This window comes from Rhineura floridana, chromosome 4 (assembly GCF_030035675.1).
Source record: "Rhineura floridana isolate rRhiFlo1 chromosome 4, rRhiFlo1.hap2, whole genome shotgun sequence".
NCBI classification, from domain to species: domain Eukaryota; kingdom Metazoa; phylum Chordata; class Lepidosauria; order Squamata; family Rhineuridae; genus Rhineura; species Rhineura floridana.
Window position 1 is genome coordinate 81212639 of NC_084483.1, and position 26889 is coordinate 81239527.

Below are 26889 nucleotides of genomic sequence, written 5' to 3' on the forward strand. Positions count from 1 at the left end.
TATGATCTGTGACTGGGCCTGCTGGTCTTTCTCTTTTCATTTTTATTTTGCTTATGGAAGTGGTCAGTCATGATAGAAAGGTGTGTGATTGCTGCCTAGCAAAATGCCCAAGGGATATGGGCCACTGAAAATGGTCTAGTAGCTATATATATATTAGGGAATGTCTTCACAAATATGTACTGTTCCCTGAGACCATGAGGAAAGTCTTGCCCTGTATCCTCTCCTTTTCAGGCATTTTCAGTGCCAATACTCATACTCAGAAATGCCTTGCCTAGCGAGACTCATTCAGTTCCTATCAATTTCCTGTTCAATGAGAAGTGAAAACCTTTATATTTCAGAAAGTCTCTTCCTCTTGGCTAAGTGGATGCATTTTTAACTGCTGTGTTTATTTTAATTTGATTTTGGTGCCTTTTATCTATTATGTTGTTTTATGCATCTTATGTGGTTTCAGAGTGTTTGTTTTAATCAGTATGCCACAACAAACATTGTCTTTCAGCAGAGAACACAGCTAATAAATGCTCAAATAAATAAATAATTATACTAAAATGCTGTAACTCATCATCAGGAGGGCATTTTTCACCATGTGAACGTGTATTTTCTATTACAAAAAAGTAAAATAATCCTCTTCCATATATAGCATTTCACATTATTTTTATATTCCTTTCACTATTCCACAATGCTGTTTTAAAAACCTGCTTATAAGTTCCTGCATCCAAATCTCTGTTTCTCACACACACAGGATTTTTAAAAATAGTGGTTGTAGTCAACCGAGTCCTACTCAGAGTAGACACATTAAAACTAATGAATCCAAGTTAGCCATGTCTGTAAACTATGTGAATAGTTTAGTAGGGGAGTGCACTGGCCCCAAATTCAACCTTGTATCTCTTAGGGCTGTGCATGGAGCACCTAATCCAGTTTGTGGCTCCAATATGTAAATACAGATCAGGTACAATATCATCTGGAGAGATTCAGACCCAATCTGACCTGATTCAGATCCAAATCCAGATCACAATCCAGATATTACAAAATCTCCAGAAATTCCATTGACTAACATTGCAAAAGGAAAACGGCCATAACTTTCTTGGTTTTTTGACCTAGACGTTTGGAGACATGGTAGCTTCTGTACAGAAGATTAAACCTGCCAAGTTGCAGGTGGATAGCTCCTGGAGTTTCCATGCTAACCACCTTTAAATTTAAAATGTTTTAAAGTTAACAGTTTTGTTTTTTCCACAAAAGGAAATGAAATTTGGTGACATGGTATCCCCTATAGAGGGAATTAACCCTGCCAAATTCCAGGTGGGCAGCTCCAGAGGTTTTCATGCTAGTCATTTTTAAATTTTGCTTTATTTTTAAAGACTGAGTGCTCAGTCGTGGCAATTCTCATGATCCCATGTATCTCCTATTCCTTTCTTCATAATTTTGGGAAAATATATTTTTGTAAAAAATAGATGTGTGATACTACGTAGCATTAGGCAGGCATGGACTATCAACGCCATGGATAGAGGGACATGAAATGTGGGGACATAGTAAGTCCTACAGAGGAGATTAACCCTGCCAAATTTCAGGGGGATAGCTCCAGGGAATTTCTTGCTAACCGTTAAAGTTTACTTTTTCCAGTAAGATCTGTCATATAAAGGGCAGGTTGCCAACAGTATTAGCGTGTGAGGGGAAAATAATAATACAATTTAACAATAACAACAACAAAAATAAATTGTGGTTAGCAATTGGAAATAATAATAATATAATGATAATGATCTTAATAAAAATTCTTAACTAATATGTCCACAAAGTTTGGCTGGTTTTATTATTATTATTGTTATTGTTGTTGTTGTTAATCACACAAGCTGGCTGCTTCTTATTGTTTGTGGGTTGCAAATGGAAAATAATGATAATAATGAATTTAGAAAGCTGTGGCTAAATATGCCCACAAGGTTTAACAATAATTCTTAGCAATGAGAATTGATTTATTTTAAATGTTTTTGTAAAAAAAATGTAAATAAGGATGGAACTGGGATTGTTTGGGAAAGAACAGAAAACACACAAGCTGAACAAATGCCACTCAGCCCCCACCAAACATTTCTTAGAGACAGAACTTACACAAGATTTCTGCATTTTAAGACTTCACCCCTTCCAAGTACTGTGACTGCAGAGTGTTATGTGGGGTGATAGCATTTTTGTCTTCCTCTCTTTCTCTCCCTGTCCTGGTGTTCTCCTTTATGGTGTTGTAATTATTCTGTTTCAGAGACAACCTGTCTGAGTTCATTAGATACTGTTTGAGCTACAGATCTGTACAAATCTCTACAAATCTATTCAACACTAGCCAATCCACTCTGTAGGGAACTGTAGCTTCTTCAACCTGATCTGGACAGGATATAAATCAGCCCAAATCAGCCTGATTTTATTTGTAATTTGATTTTTGATTTGTACAAATACCCCTAGTATCTGTGAATTTTAAAAAAAATTCAATATGTTTCTGAATTTCTCTATTCTCTCTCCACTTTGATCTGAGCTTCAGGTTCTTAGCCTCTCTATAAAATGAACCTCTGTGTTCCTCATTCACTATAATGGGGTATCTATCACAGCTATAATTATTCCTCCATTTGGCCAAAGTGGATGACATTTACAGGCATAGGAGCCCCTCAGAGTGGATTAAGCCTGCTAAATTGCAAACAAATATGTTCAGGGGCTTTTTGTGGAGGAAGTAAAGGGATTCACTTAATGAAGTGGGGAAGCTGGGGTTTGTCTCTTGTTCTTTCTTACCTGAAAGTAATTAAGCGCTAGTCGAGTGGTATGTACTTTGCTTGTATATTTTTAAAATCCATTGGCATGTACATAATATCCAAAATTTTGGTTCAGGATGCAGAAGGAAACTTATTCTATCAGTTTCTTTATTGAAATGACAAGGTGGGATACAAACTGACATGGAACATGAGAGCTATGTCAATAAGTCGACTCTCAGTAAACCTTACTCTTTTAATTCCTTCGATCCGATAGGTCAAAGCACTTGTTGGTTGTAGCAATGCAAAATGCAGCTGTGTGTCACAATGCAAAATCTTTGTGGCACCATGGTGCCAGCCCTATGGAATATATACACTGCTTGATTTAAGATGGCCCCTAAATATATGTCTATTACTGAGATATATAACAAGTGCTGGATGTATCTCCCCTTCCCTTGGACAGTATTCTCTGTGATACAAGGTCCAGAAGATGTAGGCCACAATTCAAACTCCAGCTTTCTCAACATCACAGGCCTTTGTGTTTCACGTTCATGTACCTTGAGAATTGGCTTTCTCATTTCCCTTCAGTCTGTCCTCCTTTTATGCTACTGACTAGGACTGATAATGGAACTGTACAATCTATTTCCCTTATAGCCCCCTTCAATCATTACCATTGAATGTGAGGAAAAACCTGAGGGGGGCAGTATGCACGAGTGCACTAGCTCTGCCCTCTTCACTATCATTGTTGTTGGCCTCAACTTGTGAAAGGTAACTGCATGAAGCAGGGAGCTCTCTGTATCTCTAGAGACTGACCACATATTTTAGAACCAGGATCCTATCATAGACCCCTTCATCACTTTACATTTAAAGCCTTATTATAGCACTTTGGCTTCCCCCAAGGAATGATGAGAACTGTAGTTTGTAAAGTGTGCTGAGAGTTGTTGAGAGACCCCTATTCCCCTCAGAGAGCTACAGTTCCCTGGAAAAGGGGGTTGTTAATCCAGTCTGGGAATTGTAGCTCTTTAAGGTGAACAGTGGTATCCTTCTGTGTGCAAAGCATATGCTCTACCACTGACCATTGTCCCAGGCAGGCAGATCTGGCCCTGGGCAAGGGCTCCTGTGTTCCAGAAGTCCCTTGAAGGGCCCCTCCTTAGCTTGGGAGAGTGGAACTCCTGTTTCACGATCTGTGGCAGCATTGCTTGATGCAACAACCCAATGCTGCCGCAAATTGCAGTGCAGGAGCTCCCAGGCAACACAGACCCCTGATAGAGGTTGTGCAGGCTTAAGAAAGCTCACCCACCCCACTTACCTCCCATGCCGGTGCATCAGTGTGCATGCCTGCCATCACCCAAGATAGTTGTGGGGGCGTCAAGCCCCTTGGGTGATGGCTCAGTCAAAGCACATGTACACTGATGTGGGAAGTAGGAAGGATGGGCAGGCCTATTTAAGCCATGCCACCTGCATCGAGTGGGTGTTGGGGAATATGATGCTGTGGGTCTGGGACAGGCTGGTGGCAATCCTGGTCCCAGGCCCACTTTGAAAAGGAAAAGTAACAGCCAGCGTTTGAAGACAAGCAGTATACTACCCCTGAGCACAGAACAAACTACCAGTTCAGACTATGTTCCTGGGCATTTGCAGACAGGTCTTTTGAAATGTCCTTTAAAAAGAAATGTTTTATGGACAGGGCTACTTTCCCCCTGTGCTGGGGTAGTTCAAACTCTTTAAACTAGCACAGCCCTGTTGAAAGCATCAGGACTCCACCAGTATAAAGCTTAATGTCCTGCTAAACATTTTAAAATCGTGATTAACAATAACTGTACCAAAATCTATGTAATTCCTTTGGTGCTGTTTTTAATCATCTTAGGAGGTGACCTAATTTCTCATAAAATGTCAAGGTGTTGTATATCTAACATGTTGGGGAAAATATTTCATTCCTTCAATTATGGGAATTAGCACCCTTTAAAAATGGCTTCTCTGGGTTCATCCAATCTGATCAAACCTTTAACCTTCCTGGTAGGTATTTAATAGCCTTAATATTTTGAAATGAGAAAGCACATCTAGCAATTTGCAAGCTTGGATAATAAATCTCCAATGATAATGACATGGTTTCATTGTTAACGTTAGCTTCTGGTATATTTAGGTGAAATCACCTATGATGAATGGGTGTCTTTCACAATTTAAAATGTATCTACTTTTGCATTAATCTCCAAATATGTTAGTGCTATGAAAAGTGATTCAATAGGGACAATATGACTAATAATGTTTATTATCATCACACCAATTAGCTCAAAACACTAGACAGACAGAGTTGGAAGGCAAGCCTTCCTTTCAATCACTTTTACTCACTGTACTTTTTAATGCTATTCAGTGAGCTCTGCGCCTGCATATTGAACATTTATGGGAGATTAAAATAGCACTATTTTTGCAGCAACCTCTCACTAATTAGTTTTCCTGACATCCATGACCTCCCTATAGAAATATCACAGCAAGAACATGGGAAGGAAAGCACACTTACCCTGCTAATATATCAGCATTCTTGTTTTTCTTTCTTTGAAAATATATTCTTTTGACACTTTTTGTGGCCTATTAGTCATACTAGACATAACATAAAAATACAGTTTCATTCATCTTGATATAATTGTATCTGTCAGATGTTGGTCTTCAAACAGTATTTGAAGCAAGATCTGTAAGCAGTAGCGGTTGGCAGAGGGAGGGATGCTTAACTGACCTCCCATCACCAACATCACTCATGCTTACTGAGAGGGGTGAGTTGGTGGTAGGTTGAGGTGGTAAAAATGCAAAGCCAATACATCACTCCCGCCAATGCATTTGCACTATGCCAGCCTTACCTCCACCTCCCTTCTCCCTCTCGCCTTCCTGGTAAGTTGCAGTGATGCGGGTGATGGGAGGTTAGGTAATGTGGAGTTAAAATTTGTAGGCCTCAAACTCTGGTTAAGACTTTGCAAGTATGAAGGGGGTGATGGGAAGCATGACATTGAAATATGCTGTAAAGATATGTTGTGAGGATATGTCACAGAACATTCCGAGAAAAACTGCTGATATTCGACCTTCTAACCACAAGCAGATAAGCATGTGTGTGTAGCACAGATGAAAGCAGCTTTCTGTGTGCCTTTGAACAATCCTTATAAGAATGTGCTGAAAACTGCTTGGGACAGACAACTTTTGGACTTTCATGGAGCCTCCTTGTCTGTCTGAATTTATCTCCAAGCAGCTGCGTGCTATATTTTAATAAACTGCCTCTAGCAGATCTGATTCAAATACAACCTGAAACTCTGTTGCTTCCACAGTAAGTACCACAGCCCTGCAGACCTCTAGCGCCTGTAAGAATTGGGGGGAAATCTTCAACTAGATCATAGACATGCTGCTTACTTCCTCTGATCTAGCACACTCTGAAGCCATATTATGGTGTGCCTAGGGTGGTCCTGTTACAGAGGACAGTCTTCTATTTTAAGAACTGTCAGTACAGGTGAATGAATCTGTCCATTTCAGTTTCTCATTTTTCAGTCTTAATTTTAGTTCACCCCATTTCTGCATGTGTGCATTTCGCTTAATAGAAACATTTTTGTATATTTTGAATATACAATGTTGCTTAGTATATGTATTTTTGTAAGCAATTTTTCCTAACAGATTACATTTTTGTACATTATCTTCAATAATATATAATTTTGTATGCCATTTTTTTTTTACAAATATACACATTTTTGTACACACTTGTTTGGGTTGGAGAACCACATCATAAAATTTGGAGATGTGTACATTTTGAAGGAGAGTTTTGCTTGGGCTCATGTACTGATTTGGGAAGTGAGAGTTTGGTAGGTTCACTTTAAATGCAAAGCAAGCTAATTTCTCCCCCATCCCTAGCATCCATAAAGTGAGAACCTTCTACTCGACGCATTCCTCAGTTTGAAGAACTGTCCAATCTGCATCCAGTTTTAAAATAAAGAAGCAAACAAAAGGGGGTAGGGGCCTTGAAATTGCCCATCAACATTTAGCACCTGGACAGTAGACTGAGCAGGAACCTTATCATGGTCATCCCCACTATGATGAGATGTACTATGCTCCAAAGTAAATGTAAATGTACTGCCCTCAAGTCAATTCTGACTTATGGCAACCCTATGAGTAGGGTTTTCGTGGTAAGCAGTATTCAGTGGCGGTTTACCATTGTCTTCCTCTGAGGGTGAGAAGCAGTGACTGGCCCAAGGTCACCCAGTGCACTTGATGGCTATGTGGGGATTTGAACCCTGGTCTCCTAGGTGATAGTCCAACACTCTAACCTCTACGGCACACTGGCTCTCATACTCCAAAGTAAACTCTATTAATTATTTCTAAATTTACATCTATACATATAAATTAGCATAGACACGTCATGCAAATCAATGTCATATTTTGCCTTTCTTGTGTGATGTATTTCTATTATTTTGATAAAGTGTAAGTGGCTACCCTAAGTGTGGCAATTACCATATACAGATCACTTTTCCTGCTGCCTCCTGAGTTCTAATCAACACATCACCAAGCACCTTCTTTTGAATGGTATGTTCTGGCACACCAACTGCAGGATGAAGGATGTGCTGGTTTCAAACTATTGCCAAATCCAGCTAAAACTATTTAGCTTCCCTACGTGAAAATTAACAATGTTTATGTCCCCCAATAATATCATTTTGCAGATTGCAAAGGGTGGGAAATTGTGCTTTGTCATCAATGATGTGAGAGGACAGTGACCATAGCAAAGACAAATGGGGCTGGCTGGCTGATGCTAAGGATTATTTTCACTGCCCCATTTTAGATTTTATTGTCCCAACAGTTTGAATTGTGACTGTTTTTTCTGCTGAGGATTTTTCAGAGTAGCTGGAAATGGGCTACCTTAGGCAACAGCCTAAACTAACTGTGGGTTGGGCTGGCCCCACTGCTGATGATAACTGGGAAACTCTCTGCCAGTTAATCATTCCTTATTAAATCGATAAGCTTATACACAAAACCAATTAATGGCATATGCTTTGGAGCATGGCATCTTTCAATTAATTAACAACATTTTATACTGGAAGATCCTCTTCCCCTTCCCCCAGCATCCAGAAATTGTTCTGATATTTTCTGATAATTTTTCTCTCTTGACCGAGAAAGGACATCTGGCACATTGGTTTATATCTGGCATGACAGAACCCTTAAGGGCAAGGATACAAACAACTACTTTATACACATAACTATATAGCCTCTGTTATTTAATGCTGGCTATGTTGAGTGTTGGTATCATTTGAAATTTAGCTATCCTGTGTCTAAGCAGCAGTCTTTGCAAAATATGCTATTTGAGATCACATGGGAGACATGGCAGAGACATGGTTCTACGTTTGAAAAGGAACTGGGCAAAATGCCTTCTGATGAGCCCTGTCCTCCATCAATGGGATGCCCTGACAGTGGAGGGCAACAATACTCCAAAAAGGTATGCAATTTTGGGGGTATTCCTGCATCCATCTCTGTCACTAGAGGCTCAAGTGAGCTCTGTGGCCAGGAGTGCTGCCTGTTAGGTTTGGCTGGTATGCCAACTGCAGCTGTTCCTGGAGCATAATAGCTTGACCACAGTGGTTCATGCATTAGTAACCTCAAGACTCAATTACTCTATAATGCTCTTTGTGTAGGGCTGACCTTGTATCAGGTCCCAAAGCTGCAACTAGAGCAGAATGCAGCAGCCAGACGGCTTACAGGAACAAATGACTGGCAACATGTTATCCCGCTGCTGAAAGATCTGTACTGATTGCCAATTTGCTACTGGGCCAGGTTCAAGGTAGTTGTGTTGATTCACAAAGCCTTAAACAACTTGGTTCCAAAGTACCTTAAGGACCGTCTGACTCCCTGTGTTCCATTTCGATGACTGAAATCTTCTGATGGGACACTTTTGGTGGTTCTCATGTCCCCAAGGTCCAGTTGGCCTACACCAGGGACCGAGCCTTTAGTGTGGCAGGTCCTCCCTGTGGAACTCCCTACCAATAGAGGGTTCGCAGGATACATCTCTTCTTTCTTTCAGTCATATCTTGTAAACTAAACTTTTTAGACAGGTCTTTTGACACAATTTTTTCCCCTTCAAACCAATGCAGTATTAGTTGATGCTTTTATTATTGTTTTTAATTGATAGTTTTAATTTTATAATGTTTTTATGTGTCATAAGCCACCTTGATGTACTTTTATGAAAGCACAGCTTTCATAAATAAATAAGCAATCAAACACTGGTTGGCTGGGCCAAGCTTCTATTTTGATTTCTTACTGGAGCAACACTTTTCCAGGGGCTTTGTAGGATCAGGACAGGCAACAGCAGTGGGCCCTGCCAGGCTGCTGAAACCCCAGTAACTGCTCAATAATATTGAATGCTGATGCTGGCCCTTTCCAAAAAGCAGATGTATGGGAAGAATGTGTTTTATCACTGCACCAAGAACAGCTGGTGTGATGTGATGGGTGGATAGTGCCAATGTCTTGATGGAGGTGTTGCTGCCACTTACTGAGACAGTGCAGAGGCAGAACAAGGTGGCAGTATACTCAGGGCTATGTCGTTGTAGTGGCAAGACCACCCCTGACCTTGCCCCACCCCTTAGGGAGGGGTGAGAATTTCAATTCATTTCACATTTCAAGCCCAATATATCAAGTTCCCACTTTCCAAAACACTGTGAGAGCTGAAACACAGCCATCCTTCAAAATTTGCCCTTATTCTAATTTGGTGATGCAGAGTGCCAAACAAAGAATGTTTACAAAAATGCATATATTAGCGGAAAGTGTTCATAATGAATATATGAGTGAAAATAACATGCAGACATGCATTATATGGTGAGAAAAGGCCTGGAAAATGTGTACATTAGTCAAGACTCCCTGTAAAATGGGTTAATTTGGAGAAATGCACAGTAAGATGCTGGAGAATTTTCATGAGGATTTTTTTATATAAAAATTGCAAATTGCTGCAGAAATGTGGAGAACTGAATCTAAGACTGGAAAAATGAGAAATTGAGAACTGAAATGACATTTCCATCCTTACCACCTCCACACTATCCTGGTAAGTGGTAGCAAAGCCACTGTCAGTAGAATGGCTCCATGCCCACACCCATGCCGGCCACTTCTCCACTGCACCTTAGGTCATTCCTGGTGAAGCCAAGCTTTGTCTTTCAGTTCAGAGTACGGGTGGAGCACTGGAGGAAGCAAAAATCTTCATTGATCAGATAAAAGGGAGAGGTTTGAGGAAGGCAAAGCCTCAAACTGTTCCTTAAAAATAGCAATTGATTGCTACATGTAAATTACTCTGTATGTTTTGATAGCAATCTTCCTCTGGGGCACTGTATGTAAATAATATATAAGAAATAAATGTTAGGTTAGTGTCTGTTTTGCTCCCTGAGGAGGTTTCCATCTCAGTCTTTCTGAATTGACTGGCTCTTTAAAGGAAGCAGATATTACATTGAGTCCCCCCCCTTTCTTTGTGGAGTAAACCAGACAATTCATAACTGTAAACCACTGAGCCAAGCAAGCAAGCTACTAAATGTTAAGCATCTTGAACTTAGAACTATACTTGTGGATACTCACAATTCTGCTGCATTTAAAGACACAGGCGTGATTCATCCATTATTTTGCCATCTGGTAGGCACAAAGAAGATGGATTGCACGGATGCTGTTACACACTGAAAGCTGTTTATATGACTGAATAACAATGATTTCTTTTTTTTAAAAAAAGTAAAGGTAGACCTATTGGCTCATAAAAAAATCAAATTCCATATTTGGGAATACTTTTATTAGGGTGTAATATTAACCCCTAGTTAGCAGCAGAATTTGATGAAACAACACAATTAGTGCCACATCTCCAGCCTCAGGGTTCAGGCCCATCAGGGCAGAAGGTGGAGGAGGGGAGAGGAAAAATGTAGCAGTGAAGAGGCTACATAAAGACAACTCACTTCTTGTTGAGATCAAGAGCCAAGACAGAAATGGGGGGGGGGTTCAAATAAGCTCAACATCAATATATTCTGAAAATTCCATCTCTGTCCTTCCCTCCGCCCCTCCAGAAGAATAACTGCATTAGTACTCTGGGGGAATAATAGAATCAGTCCATACCTGTTTATAAAATCATAATTGTTGCCTGTTTTGGCAGTGTTCCCTACATATCATCATCATCTTCATTTCCTGGTTTTCTGACATCTGTTTTCCTGCAGTGTAAAAAAAGACAACAGACTCTAACTTAAAAATAAATTATATCTAGCATATGAATAGCAAATTAGACTGCATAGAATTGAGATGGGACCAGTGTTAGGATATATTTCTTATAATGTATTTTAAAATCAGAGTGGCACTCTAATTTCACTTTATTAACTTACACAATTCCTCTGACTTACTAACATATCCTGAATGTTTCACAATTCTCAGCAAACAGCATTGTTTGATATACAAAATTGCAAGCTTATTTTCATTGTCAATACTTTGACTACAGTCTCTTGTACTTGTAATTTCCTCTAGGCTTTGTTTCAAATTATGCATATTTACTTCTTTCTTTTATAATGAATACTCTATTATTAAATGTTGTCATAAAAGAAGTTCTGAAATCATCTTTTACTCAACCCTTTTGAGACTTCTCAGGCTTATGTGTACACACATAAACTGTGATCCTTATTTCCCCTCATTGAGAGAAATTAGTGCCTCATGCATTGGGGAAATTCATACCTGTTTCAAGATTAATTATAGGGTTTCCCTGGCCATTCTCTCTCTCTCTCTGTGTGTGTGTGTGTGTGTGTGTGTGTGTGTGTGCGTGCAATACAAAAATAAAAAGCCTCAAAGTAAATGAAATAAATAGTCCACTTTGTGCTCATGGGTAATTTGTAAATATTGTTTCTGAACTATCTACTATATCCTTGCACATGTGCCGAATTTTAATGGTTATTATGTTCTTTGTCAATTCTGTTCAGGTTATGATATATGATTTCAAGCATACTTGTAATCTATGTTTAAGGGTTGCTCTTATAGCATAACTGTTTTGCTATTCTAAATCGTGGAAAAGTAAACAAACAGTGACATGATTTGATTTCTTACAAATATTGAAGAATCCTGTCTTGCCTAGTGGGACAGATTCACAGCAATAGCCTCCCAGCAGCAGCATTGCTCCTGCTTATTGGGAGGGGGAGCATGGATGCAGCAGCAAGTTTGAGGCTATGTGGTGAGAGCATCAGATTGGATCCTCTGGTGTCTCCATGCAGCCCCCGCTTTACCCCTCCTCCTCCCAGTGAGTAGCGGAAATGCTGTTGCCAGGAGACGTTTGCTGCAGATCCACCCTACCAGGCGAGCCACTCCTGAGGATCTTATATAAATACTGTAGGCAGGTGCAAGTGCATACACAAACACACTTTCCAACTGAGGATAACGTTTCTGAGGAAGTACACTCTAGTCCATGAAAGCTTATGCTATAACAAATGTATTAGTCTTCAAGAAGTTGCAAGGGTCTTTTTGGTTTTCTGCAACAGACGAATAGGGCTACTCACCTGGGAGATAGATAAATGTTGTCAATGTTTGCAGCTGCCCTCACAAATAGTTAGAGGGTGCAGTATAAATCAAAGCAAACAAATAAGTTGTAGCATTGAATACAATGTACCCCAAAATCAAATTATGGTGGTGTGCAATTGCCTTCTGGATTGTGGCACACACACTCAAAAGAGTGAAGTGTGTGGTGAGTCCCTCATCTAGCTTTTTCCATCCTCCTCTTCCAACAAGTGATTGGTATGATAGTTTTGGAAAGACTAACAGAGCAATCCTAAGTATAGGAAGCTGGTGGAATTTATGCCATTTAAATCAAGCCAGCATATGTTACCTCAGTTTCAGACTCCATTCACAAGCAGGTCTACTGCTGGTTGAGCCAGCCTGAGGCTGAAAGAGAGAAAACAAGTCTTTAAAATAGAGTTTGAATTACATCACGCTTTTTGCCAGATAATTTGACTAAGCTGAAAGAGGCTTGGAATACGTCTAAGTCTCTCCTTGCCCTGTCCCGTTCCTGCCCCCAGAATGCCCCTTTTGGGGACTTACACTGGCATAAATTCCACTGGCTTAAATTCCACCAACTGAGCCCTGGCTGAGCCATCATAGCCCTGGATCACCTGGGCTGAAGAAGAAGTGCATCCCCAGCTGAGCCAGGAGTAATGCCAGAGTAGCCCTATTCCAAACTTGCTCATCCTGATGCACTGGATTGCACGGTAACCATCTGTTTGGCAGGCAAGGAGTAAGGTTGCCTAATTTTTACAAGCAGCCACTCCTGCTCCTATACCAGAAGCTTGATTCACAGATTATGCTGTGGAGAAGTGCCCAAGAACAGACCGAGCCAATTTTTTCTTGGTTAGTTGAGGACTCTTGCCATGCCATTAATTGTACATGGCAATGCATGCAAAATGTAATGCTGTGTGCAAAGAATGTCTTGGAGCAATTGTGTCATGTTTTCACATTTCAATTCCTTGTATTCCTAGTATTCATATATTAGTCACTGGATGTCACCCTTAATTTTTCCTTTCAGGGCTACTTAAGAGAGTGCTTGGCTCTTTCGTTCTTCTTCACAAGATCACAATATTTTAGAAATTATTCATGCATTCACCTAGAAAAGCAGATTCCTGGGGACAATTGAACAACTTTGGTATATTGAACAATGAGCAAGGGCATTTGTAATGAAAAATCAAAGAAGTAATTTGAATAGATAAATTTGCACTTCAGAGAGGTTATCTATAGTCTGGTTAAACCATGTGATGGTATTACATTTTAATTACCCTAAAGAAATTATTTATCTATAATTATTTACTAGTATATCTGTTCATATTACCCTTCTCTTCAAAACACAGCTGGGATCCTTCTTGGACTTGTAACAAAGAATTTGAAATTGAATGTCTGCAATATTAAGTACCAAAATATAATTTACTATTCTAAAAAGGTGTTCTGTTGGATTGAATGATGGAAGGAAGAATGCCCTAAAATATAGCAGCTATCCTTTAATAAATTTAATAACATTAATATTAATATTGTTAATAATAATCTTTGGTCCAGGTTTTTAAAATATAAAGCTAAATTGCTTCAAAGCTAGGAACACAGGAAACTGCCTTATATTTAGAGTCAGACCATTAGTCCATCTTGCTCAGGATCTTCTACAGACTGGCAGCAGTCCCTCTCATTCCAGTCAGGAGATGCCAGGGATTGAATCTGGAACCTTCTACATGCAAAGCAGATGCTCTATCACTAAGCTATGGCCCTGTCTCAAGGCTGAGATGGTTAAAAATCCAAATCCCCAAGCTACAGATTCCCCAAGCCTGAGATTGTTCAGAACCAAAATTCTTACAGACTACATTAGGAATGTTTAACTTGGTGCCTTCCAGATGCTGTTGGACTTCAACCCCTATCTGCTCCAGCCAGCATGGCCAATGGTTATGGATGATGGAAGCTGTAGTCTAGCAATCTCTGGAGGGCAACACATTGGCTACCCCAGATGATAATATTATTATTCAGCAAGAAAACCCAAATATGATGCTCATACGATTACTGTGCTCAAGAGTTATGCAATTGTCGCTTTAAAAAAATAAATAAATGCATTCAATTTGCATGTGCGTATTGGCAAATTTGGATTTTTAAATTTTTTGAGGGGGGGTTCCAGGTGGAAAGAGAAGAGCCACTCAGAGGAATATTAGTAGGGGGGCATGATATCAGTATAAAACAATTGCAGAAAGGACCACAGGGGTTCTTTAGAATTCTCCCAGCTTGAAAATACAAAACCTTTTCTCCACCTTTCACTCCTCTTTATATGTTGTGATCTGACAACCCAGACACCCAGATTAGTGAATAGATACCACCATTGGATAATCAAGGGAAAACTTGAATCCTTAAGTGTTTACTTGAGCTCTGATACTGATGTTCTTTAATTATAGTGCCATGGATCTGAGAAGCAGTAGTGGAGATGAATGGAACTTGGATTGTTCAGAGACATGGGGCAGCAGGGGTGGTAGTGGGTGGAAGCTGATTTTCCCATCTCCTCCTGCTCCCCATACTCCTCTTCTTTCTGTTTGGACATACTCCTGATTGGCGTGGTCTGTGATATAAGGTGCTTAGGGCGAAGGGATCACTAAACATTGGGCAGAGCTCCATTCACAAAAGGTGCCTCAGCACGATATCTGGTGATCCCCGCTTCTCAGTTCACCCTGTCCAAGAGGAACCTCAGCCCTCAGGAAAGACTTTTTAGGGAGCTTCTAGGCAAAAAGGAGATACAAATACCTTCTGTCCACTCCCTTCCATCAGCGCTTCTCAGGATCCAAGCAAAAATAAGCCATAACTCTTTCTCAATGTGTAAATCAAAAGTTAGAATGTTCCATTGGCTGGAAGCATTCTTTGTAATTTTATACAGCATGTATGGGCATGATCCATATAGATCCATATACTCATTCTATGAAGACACACACTCCCTGAGTATAGCCACCACCTTGTCAGCGGCATTTGGTGAGGCAGCACAGGCAGGGTGGCTTCCTGATGCTGAGCGCTGCTGCTGCTTACCAAAAGGGGGTGGTGTGAGGTGCAGGAAGCTCAGTGCAGTGAAGGCACAGTGGCAGGAGTGCCAGATTGGCTCTGCTGCCACATCCACATTGCACTGAGGCCTCTGCACCTCACCCCTCCCTCTCTTGGTGGCAGCAAAGGTCGGTGTTGAGAAGCCAGGCATACAATGCTGCTGTGCCTATGCCACCCTGCCAACTGCTGCTGCCCCTTGGTATCCACTAGCATCTCCAAATCTTTAGTGTGTAGGGTGTTCCTGCTCCATGGTGCATCTATACTTCAGGAGCCTGAAGAGCTATATATATTATCTATATTGGCTTTCGGGTTCAAGAGAACCTATTGTTATCTATAATACCTGAGTGTGTTGTGCACCCAAGTAAAGGCTGGATGGGAGAGGAAAGGCCCCAAGGAATAACAATATGAATCTTTTTTAAAAATAGCTACTTTCTCATGCAAATATGTAGGCTGGTGTCGTATCATCTTGGTTTCCTTTGTGATCTACCATTGCCTTTTAACATAGGTTTCAAAGTCTTACTACTGCGGAAGACATGGGTTTCATAGTCTGTGCAGGGCTGTAGCTAACATTCACAAATATCCAAGGCTAAGCAAATTATTGAGATGTCACCAATTGATATTTTAATTTTTGATTCAAGATTCAAACTCACATTTTGAATGTAAATGTTTTAAATTTAAAATCTGAAAAGTCATGTGATCTAGATTTGTGAGATTGTTGTCATTTGGAAGACTTACATATATGCAATGTGTCAGATGCAAACATCATTGCATGTTAGCTATCAAACACATCCCACACACTGAAATAAAAAATCATAGGGTCTGAAATACAGCTTTTTTTTAGAGAGAATATTTGACGAATGTTCTAACTTGCAGGGAGCAGATGGAAAATATATCACAAAAAAACCACACATTTTCAACGGAGAATTTTGAAGAGAATTGTTGTACAAAATCTCTTTCAACTCTATTCTTGTGGCTTCGTTACAACTTCTTTTCCTCTTATATTTCAGTTTTATGCATCTCCAATGTTTATCTCTTGCTTTAAAATGTTCAATTAATGGAAATAACATCTCTAAAATTGATTCACTACAGATTTTTGCTCATCCTAATTTAAATTGAGCTTTAAAAAGTCATGTTATTTAAAGGAAGTCATTATTTATTTGAATACATGCCTCTCTCTCTAACAAGTGCTATTAATAGAGCCTTATTTTTCATATTTTCAGATGTGCTGACAGTGTTTAGGGATGATTCTTACATCTTATTTATAATCAAAACTAATTAATAAGCATCACTTGAAAGATGTCTGAACCCTTTCCCAGATCTATCAGTGGGTTTCTCATAATGACCTATTTTCTAATAAAGGAGACACAAGTAGTTGTGCTTTAAGCATTAGCCCTATCTGAATGTTATTAGCAACTGTATACATCAGCATGGGAGGAAGAAATGGGGCCATGCTAAGTAACTAGGGATGAAGGAAAAAATTGGTTTAGTCCACATTTTGATGCAAACCTCCCTAATTTGCACTTTCTGAAATAATACACCAACTGAAACACAGCTGTCCCTCGAAGTTCACACTTCTCTGAAAGATGTGATGTGTGCAAAAATGCATATATTAAGGGAACGTGTGGGTTAAAATGCATATATTAGTGAAAATAACACACAAATAATGCATTTTATTTGCTAAAGTTACTTGAAGATGTGCATATTGTACAAAATTGCACACTAAAAGTCTGATGAATTTTTGCGAGGCATTTTTTTAAAAAAGCAAACTGATGCAGAAATGTTGTGCACTGAATTTAAGCTTGGGAAACTGAGAAACTGAGAGAAACCAACATTGACAGATTTGTACATCCTTATAAGTAGCTCTGCCCTGACATCATGCACTCCTCCACCAAATCCTAGGGGAGCCTTCTCGTATAGAACTATATATGTGAAAATCCTTTCCCTGCAGATATTTGTGCTGCAGACACAGACATTGGGGGAGAACCAGGTGATGCCAGGGCAGAGCTGCTCCATGCTGCCAGGTAAACGCATAGAGGAGCTAACAATGCCTAATTATGGCTATACTGTTACTGATATTCATTGTGTGTTCAGTTCAGTGGCAACTATTTTTCCTCATATTTTCAGATCTATATTCGTATTCAGAAGATTTATTATTGTGAATGTGCATTTTTGCTATTTGTATTTTTCATATCAGAGCATGTTGTCTCATTGGATTGTCATATCCATGTCAGAACAGAAGCTGGAAGGCTTAAAGTTGTATTTCTTGACTCAAAGGGGTGATATTATGGGATTTGACAAAACGATATATAAGAAGTAGCTTGGCGCACAAGGGTCCATAGGTTCTTAAAAAGAACATTTCACAAGAAATGTTGTGACCAAAGTTCAGGAGTGACCCACAACATCATTTCATTTTTTGGAACATTTATTTGAAATAAAAGATCATACACAAAACCTCAAAGTGACACCATCACTTGGTAGATTATCTTACCTGTTGGGTCTTCAGCTATGGACAAGTTGTTCAGCACAAGCGCCAGTGAGGACTATGACTCTTTACATATTTGATTGACACATATAGTAAATGGGAAGTGGAGGCTGATCCATTTGGGCAAATGGGACATTGCCCCACCACCCTCAGTCTGCCTCCAGCCTACCCTCACCTGCCTGCCTTCTTACCAGTCCAGTAAGAGGCACTGGTCATCAGATTCCTACTCTCAGTATGGCTCCTTTTACAACTCTGAAGGAAAGAACATGGGGACAGGACTAGAACTAGTTGGTTCCGTATGTCATTGGTGCTGGCTCCACCTGCTTGATCTCTCTGCCTTCTGCCCCAGCCATCCCAATGGGCACCAGCCACCACTGTATATGGGGATTAATAAAGGGTTAGATCCAACATAGTGGGACTATCACTCAAAGTGTGGGCATTTTCCTGACCACTGCAGATCCTGGGATAAACACAATAGTTCTGATATTTATATAGGCTTGGATCTAGAGTTGCCTTTCTGCAAAGGGAAGGGATCTTGATCCAGCCAAGTCTTCTGCTGATTGGAATGCAGAAATGCACATTTCACTGATTTCCTACTGGGCTCCTATTGGGAGAAAGGGTGGGATTTGTTGTTGTTGTTGATGATGATGATGATAACAATAATAAAATTTCCTCCCTCAACTCCCCACATCCCCTTCTACACTATTCCAGATAGTCTGTCAACCATCCAGAACAGATCTTCAAATATAAAAGGGGCTTCAGGGGAAAGGAGGACTCAGAGAATATAACATCTCCACCTTCTGTCAGCAGGATCATTCTCTGAGGAGATATCTGGATCCAAACCAATTCATTGATGCAGTTGCCTGTATTTATTTTCAAAATAAAATTCCATGAGGATAACAAAAGCAAGCACTAAAACAAAGTGATCCTGTATCCTGTATTTATCCAAATAATGCTTACAGCAACCTTGTAAGGTAGATCAGTATTATATCTTTATTATGGACTGGAGGGAAATGGAAAGGCTGTGAGGTGACAGCTGGTCTAAAGCTACCTAATGAGAATAAGATTTCAACTGGGATTTTCCACTTCCATCATGTAAACTAGTTAATATTTATGTCAGCATTTTCAACCCTGTATATGTCACTAAGTAACAGGTGGGGGGAGGGGGAGAGGCTGGTCCCGCAAAAGTGCTTTCAGGAACCGTACAGGCTGAAAGCTGACAATGTCTGCTTTGTTACAGTGAAATTTATTAAAATGTACAGTTGATCTTTCCCTGTGATTGCCTTAATGAAGAAACACAGTGTGAGAGAAATACCACTTACTGTTAATTGCGGTGTTAAAAATCTTAACAGAAATGATTTACAGCCAACTATTCCATCTTCTTGGTATCAGGCTAATACTTGAAACTTCACAAAATCTTTAGAGTTCAGATGAAGTGTGTTTATAGAACCAGTCCTCAAGGGACAAAAAGCAACAACATACGTTTGATCATTAGGGTAATTGGTTATTTTATTACTGACAACTAATCATTTCCATACCAGCTACAATCTCAGAGTTCATTCCTATATTACATTTTCATAACGCACATTATAATAATATGAAATATGTAATTCACATTCAAGGATATTCAAAATTGTGGGAATGGTCAAATCAGTGTAATCTTTTTCATCAGGAAGCATACAGGACAAAGAATAGTATAGGGGTCACCAACTATTTTAAGCTCATGCATACATTTGGATTTCTGAGCAAGTGCCATGAGCACCTCCCATCACTTCTTCCCCACCTCCCTCAGATCAGCCCTTCCTCCCACAAAGAGGCAGAAAGAGAAAAAGCAAGTGCACACAAAGTTTGGTTTTCCAAGGGACTTGAGTAAAAGTCAGACCCAGCAGAATTAATCTGAGCTTTGAAAAGCACGTAGAGCCAAAAGTGGAAATGGGAAAGAGTGTTATTTTTCCAACTTCCTGCTTCAGTTTTATGTTACTTTCAAGGGAGAAAAAGGTAATTATCCTCATGACCAAGGGGGCGGGGGGGGGTAAGAGGACTTGTGGGCAACAGGGGAAGTACTTGAGGGTGTTTAGCACAGAGCTTGGAAGTAACTAGTTACAAGTAACAAATTACTTGTAATTCATTACTTTTTGAGTAACAAGTGGGTAATTCCTTTACATTTTAATTGTAATAGAACTAGGAGTAATTTTACTACTTTTGTGGAGTAATTGTAACGTTTCCAGAATTACTTTTGGGCATTACTTGGGGGGGGGACAGGGGAAGTCTTCTGCTCCTCTGATTTGTGGATGAAAATCATGTGCCTCAAACTGGGCTTCTGTGCAGCGTTGCTCTTTCCTCATGCTCTGTAGATGGGTAGGAGGCGATGAGGGAAGAGGCGGAGAGTGAGACAGGGTGGAGTGGAGAAAACAATTATTTAAAAAACCAGATAGTGGTGGTGAAGAATGGAGTGGAAAAAAAAAGGATCCGGAGGTCAAGAACATGGATAAAGGAGGAGGAGGCAGCAGCAGAATGGAGAAAAAGAACTGTGGAGGTGAAAGATGATGTGTGTGTGTGTGTGAGTGAGTGAGTGAGTGAGTGAGTGAGTGAGTGAGTGAGTGAGAAAGAGAGAGAGAGAGAGAGAGAGAGAGAATACTGTGTTTGCACTTGGCACACAAAGTGGCCTCCACCACCCTCTCTGGCTACTGTGCTGCATTTGCAGTATTTTAACTTTTTTGGATCTCAGGGGAAAATGTTTGCTTGAGTGAGTGTCCCTTAGTTGGTGGCAGGGCAGGGTCTGGGAGGTGGTTAAGTGCTGACTGGCTGAGTGGGGGGTGCACTTTGTTTGACGCGCAAAGATCTGAGTAGTGGCCTCAGCCTCCCTCCCCACCACCCTTACCAGCGGAGAGACCACCATTGCTATCTTATGAATAAAAATAATTTTTCTACTACTTCTGTATGTGTTTGTTTATTTTTAATGTTGTTTTAGGCTACTTAGATGTGCAGCAGCCAAGGCCAGCACCTTGTAGGCGTTGTTTTTTTTAAGTAACTGAAATGTAATTGTAGCAATTACTTTGGAGGAAAAGTAAGTTATTTTCAGAGCAATTGTAACTGTAATGGCAATTACTACTTTTTGGGCCATGTAACTGTAACTGTAATTTATTACTTTTTAAAAGTAATCTTCCAAGCTCTGGTTTTGCCAGAGCTATGAGCATCTTGTTGACAGTCCCTACATTAGTTGTGATCATTCCTATAAGTCCACATGTCTTTTCTTATACATGAGGTGTGAAGATGCATGAAAGCTGGTATAGTATAGTGGTTATTCAAAAAAAATGCACTTAAGTCACCAATTCAAATCACAGTTCTCTCAATTGCCTTGGTCAAGCTCCTGCTTCAGGCTCTACTCACAGAAGGAGTGTAATCGATAATGGAAAAGGTGAGGTGATTTCCACTGATTCCCCCTTCTCCAGGGTCCACTTGTGCCTCTTGAAAATCTGTCCCACAAGGTTGGGGGACTAATGTGGGAGGTGCCACATGGGGCCACAGAGAAGAAGGGGACTTTATAAAAATAAAGAAGCCTTCCCACCACTGCACGAAGAAACACACTTGCATTCATGGATGCCCTTATTGGATCCAATCCCATATGACGAACAAGGCCAGCATCAAAGGTTGGTATGACCAGGTATCTGCTGGGGGCCTGCACTAAGCTGAAGGCCTCCTGACAAGAGCTCCCTTCACCTGCTCCTCATCTTTACCGTTGCAACTTCATTGTTCACCTGTCTGTCACTCTGGCAAGCAAACTACTCCCTGCTTCCTGATTGGCTTTGTCTGGCAATGATGCAGATGGCAGCAATGATGCAAAAAGTAGGAGCAGAAGCTGGCAACAATGGTGGGGAAGAAGTGACTAAGAGAAGGGCCCCCTTGAGGGTGACTTGCCCCCTCAAAAAAAATGGAGCCAGCACTGCTTGAGAACTTAGGAAAAAAATACTATAACAATTCTAAATATTGCTAAAACTATTATTTATTACATTTATACCCCACCTTTCTTTTCATGATAGAAACCCAAGGTGGCTTATATATGGTTCCCAGGCAGTCTCCCATCCAGGCACTGACCAGGCCTGACCCTACTTAGCTTCAGCAGGGTGCTGGCCTCATGTGCCTTCAGACCATAGCCTGGGACCTAAAAGTAGAGTAGAAGGCACCAGTCCTCATGTCTACATCAGTCTTCGCCAACCGGGTGCCCTCCAGATGTTTTGAACTACAATTCCTATCAGCCCCAGTCAGCACTGGCTGGGGCTGAAGGGAGTTGTAGTGTAAAAACATCTGGAGGACACCAAGTTGGTGAAGTAGGGTTGCCAGGTTCTTGGCCTGAGACTGATCCTGTATCTTTAGGAGAAGAGAAGGTCAGCCAAGTGCAGGTGTTCTTGCAACTCTGTAATGAGAAAAACCACAAGGTGGAATTCTCCCTTTCCCCTGCCCAACTTTTAAATATTTATTTTATTTATTTATTTTATTTAATTTATATACCGCCCTAAGCCCGAAGGCTCTCTGGGCGGTGTACAAAAAGATAAAAACAAGCAATGTATAAATACAATAAATCAAAAAACAAAACAAACAAATAATAAAGAAACCAAACAACATCCAGGATACAAAATAATAATGAAAATGCTATTAAAACACACTTTAAAATGCCTGGGAGTATAAAAAGGTTTTCACCTGGCCCAGCCTCCAAGAGGTCTTCTGTATCTTTAAAAGTTGTGGAGGGGGGAGGGAGAATTCCACCTTGTGGTTTTTCCCATTACATAGTTGCAAGAACACCTGCACTTGGCTGACCTTCTCTTCTCCTAAAGATACAGGATCAGTCTCAGGCCATGGACCTGGCAACCCTATGAAGGCTGCTTTTCATAACAGTACCAAATGACAGAAGGCCATAATGATAGCAGAGGCCCAGGAAGGGAAGAGAGTGGGCCCAGAATAGAGTCGGCCTAGAATGAATGTAGGCCCAGAATGGAAGAGAGTGAGATTTACAGGGGCTTGTTCCATGCTATATTCAGAAGGGGGGAGTATTTAGATAAAGGTGGACAGCTCACCATCCCATTTCAGCTTCCTTCCAGTTGCTCTTGAATATTTAATCTATGTGCTTCTGAGCAGTTCATAAGAACATAAGGACATAAGAAGAGCCTGCTGGATCAGGCCAGTGACCCATCTAGTCCAGCATCCTGTTCTCACAGTGGCCAACCAGGTGCCTGGGGGAAGCCCGCAAGCAGGACCCGAGTGCAAGAACACTTGGCTTCCGGCAACTGGTTTTCAGAAGCATGCTGCCTCTGACTAGGGTGGCAGAGCACAGCCATCATGGCTAGTAGCCATTGATAGCCCTGTCCTCCATGAATTTGTCTAATCTTCTTTTAAAGCCATCCAAGCTGGTGGCCATTACTGCATCTTGTGGGAGCAAATTCCATAGTTTAACTATGCGCTGAGTAAAGAAGTACTTCCTTTTGTCTGTCCTGAATCTTCCAACATTCAACTTCTTTGAATGTCCACGAGTTCATACGTGTAAAATCAATTTGGACTAAGTTACATGGATGGAAGTTATAATGGTTAAAACAGGGCACTCAACATCAGAACAGCTTCCAATGACATGGATGGGAAATTCTTATTCAAAAGGAAACAGCTGTCCAGAAGGGAAAAGACAAAGTATCTTTATAAAGTAATCCTCCAAATTTGCTTTTTCTCTCAAGGAAAATCTCCTCCCAAGAGGTTCAAAAGTCATATTTCTAAGCTATATAGCACTTTTCCTAATCATAACTTTAAAAATGCTGCCCCACCTACCCACTCTCTCACTCCCACACACATTTATTGCCCTCAATTCATTTTCTCCCAAACTATGCATGGTTAAGGGACCATGTGAAACAGAGAAATATAAGGCTAACTTGTATTCTCTACTTTTGACTTGTGTGTTATGCTGGAACGCACTCCAAGTAGCCTTTTGCTTTTTCAGAATGGCTGTGGATAGTACAAACAGTCTCAGCACATCTTTATTATTCCCTTATGACAACACTGGTGACATTTTAGATCTGAATGATCCTTTCATTTTGAGATACTGCCTACACCTGGTCAAAGTCTAGCCACGTTCCTGGCATAAATTTGTTACGAAATTGAAGTGTCAAAAACGCTTTCCAATTTCTCATATCAAAAGAGATCCAATATAACTGCTTAAAAAACGGAACTCTTTAAAATACGACTCCTGCAATCCATTGCAAAACATAGTAAATCATCCTCACGTCTGCAGTGACCTGAATCACTTTACAAATAAAGAAAGTGGGTGTTCAGTGTGTAGACTCACTGGGAATCTAAAGGGAGGGAGAGGAGGATACAAAGGATCTCTACCAGCAGGAGAGAGTCTACCCTCATGGGAAAAAAAAGAATTGACAGGTTCAAACACCCCAATTTTCCCCTAAGCCCCCCTCCCTCACAAAAAACTAACCAAAAACCAACATCTCACATCTCTGAAAGCACTGCATAGAGGCACATAGGTGTAAACCCTGAGGTGGGGGACAAAGGGTGAAAAGAACTGAGCTCTAATGAGTCACACATACCAACTCAAATTCCCTCTCCATGTCCAAGATATATAGTGATATAGGGCAGGGATAGAAGAATTCAGACTTGCAAGATCTGCCTTGATGTTTTTACTAGAATCCTGAAATCTACCAGCTTGAGCCTAGTGCAAAAGACATACACTTAGAATTTAACATTTCTGAACCTAAGAATTTGTGGGTTTTTTTAAAAAAAACACAAATTGTTTATTGTAAAGGTTTTAAAATACATGAAATAAGGGGACATATATATATGATCTCACAGGCCTCCATGCAAAAATCTGCTCCTGGGTACATGCACACACCCAGCCACTTTCTTCATATCAGGAGTATCATTTTCTGGAAAGTGGTTGTTTTGTTGTTAAAGAATTAGGAGTCAGACATCCTTGCCAATCTACTTCAAATCAGCCAGAGGCCTACCAGTAGATCTACTTTCTGCTCATTCTGATATAGGGGCAGCTGAACGTATGGTGGAGGAATTGGTACCTAAGAATATGCATAACAGACTATGTGTTTTCTGACCCAAATGTACCACTCTTCTTATGAAGGGGGAGTCTCTTCTTCATCATCACTGAAAAGATCAGATTGATGATGATGATGATGATGTGTTCAGTTCAGACTGTGTTCAGTCAGTACAAGAATTTTCACTTTCAGTAGAGGCTGGTCTAGTGGGGCACTGCCCCACAACCTCAGTCTGCCCTCAGCCAGCTCATACCTGTCTGCCTTCTTATTCATAACCAGTCCAAGGGGCAGCCCTGCCAGTCAGCTTCCTCCTCCTCCTCCTTAGTCTCAGTCTTCCCCCTTGTAGAACTCAGAGGGAGGAAAATGGGGACAAAACTAGAATTAGTTGGCTCTGCCTATGACTGGCCCTGGTTCTGGCTTCATCTACTGTTGGGCTCTTTGCCTTCTGCCCCACCAGTCCCAATGGGCACCAGCCACCACTGTCCACTTTCACAATGAGATTTTCTTCTCTGGTGCGTGTCCCACACCCTCCCCAAATCTGATCAAGAGTATTGGGGAAAACTCTAGAAAGATTAAGGGGGCACACAGGGGGAGGAGAAGAGGGGAAGATACTGTTGCACAAGGAGAAATCCTTGTGCTGACAGAACAAGAGACTTAGTGCTACATTGGATTCCCATAGTTATTATTTACCTGCCCTTCACTATAAAAAAGATAATACAATACAATAAAGCAAATAAAACAACCCCACCCCCAAATACCATACAATAAATACATTAAACTGGCATGCCCTCTGACACCCAATTCACTCCGCACTGCAGGATCAGCATCAAGAGTTAGCAAATTCAAGCAGCTGCTGAGGAGCCATGCTCAATAGAGGACCTATCGCTCCTCAACTTCACCATTGCAAACTATTTGTTCAGCTGTGTCTTACTCTGGCAAGCAAACATCAGTGGTGCAGAGGAGTCATAGTAGCTGCCATGGCGTAGTAGCAGGTAGCATGGTGGAATGGGGTGAGGTGGCATTGCTTACCTGACTTCCCAACATGGAGGTTGCTGCTGGTAACCAAGAGGGGGAGAGAAAGGCAGAGGGAGTGGTGCAGAAGCATCAAAAGGAGCATCAGATTGACTCTGCCATTGTGCCCACACCACACCAACCTCCCTGCTGACTTGCCTCTTTCCCAAAGGGGAGTTCTGCTGAGCCCCATCATTGTGCTGGTGTGGGCAGAGACCTTCTCCACAACAATGGAGATGTGAGCTGCCCTTCCCCCGGCTCATCAGTTCAATCCGATGAGCAGAGGAGGGAGTGATGCTGATGTCTACCATCACACCTGGCATCAGCAGAGAGATTCCAACATCTCTGCTCATATTATCATGGAGAGGGGAATTTACTCCCCATCAGGAAGGCAGGGCCATGTTAAGCTTTAGGTGTCTGCACTGGTCAACTGACTTTTCAGTCTCATGTGGCTCTGTCATCCTCTCTCACTCACTCTGTAGGTGACGCTTCACAAAGATGATCTTGTACTTAAGAAAGATCCTGATGCACAAGCCAGTTGCATCAGGCTGGGAAAACTATGCAAGGAAGAAGAGAGCTCCTGTGGTTGCCATTTTTTTTCCACCAGTACAGTAGGGCCTTGCTTTCCGGCATTCCGCTTTCCGGCGTTCCGCTGATGCGGCAGCTTTCAATTAGGGGAAATTCCCAGTTTTAAAGCCGCTTTTGCAGCATTTTGCGGCATTTTCGTGCGGCATGACACAACCCGTTATAGTCAATGGGTTCCACTTTACGGCGATTTCCACTTTACGGCGGGGGCCTGGTCCCTAACCCGCCGTATAAGTGGGGCCCTACTGTATACATTTCTTGTGGTCATCTTCAGGTAAGTTCCTTGATTTTGTGTGTGTGGGTGTCTGCCTGCTTATCTATTTGTCTGCCTCTCCACTGAGTAGTGATGGGCTTCATATCTGCAGTAATTGGAGTTGTGTTCGGATTAATTATTATTTCTGATATCCTCTATCTTTGCAAAGAGAATTTTGAAGTAGCAACTCTCCACCCCTGGTTTCCAATCTATTCTTTTTTTTAAAAAATTGCTTTGAAATCATCAATAGTG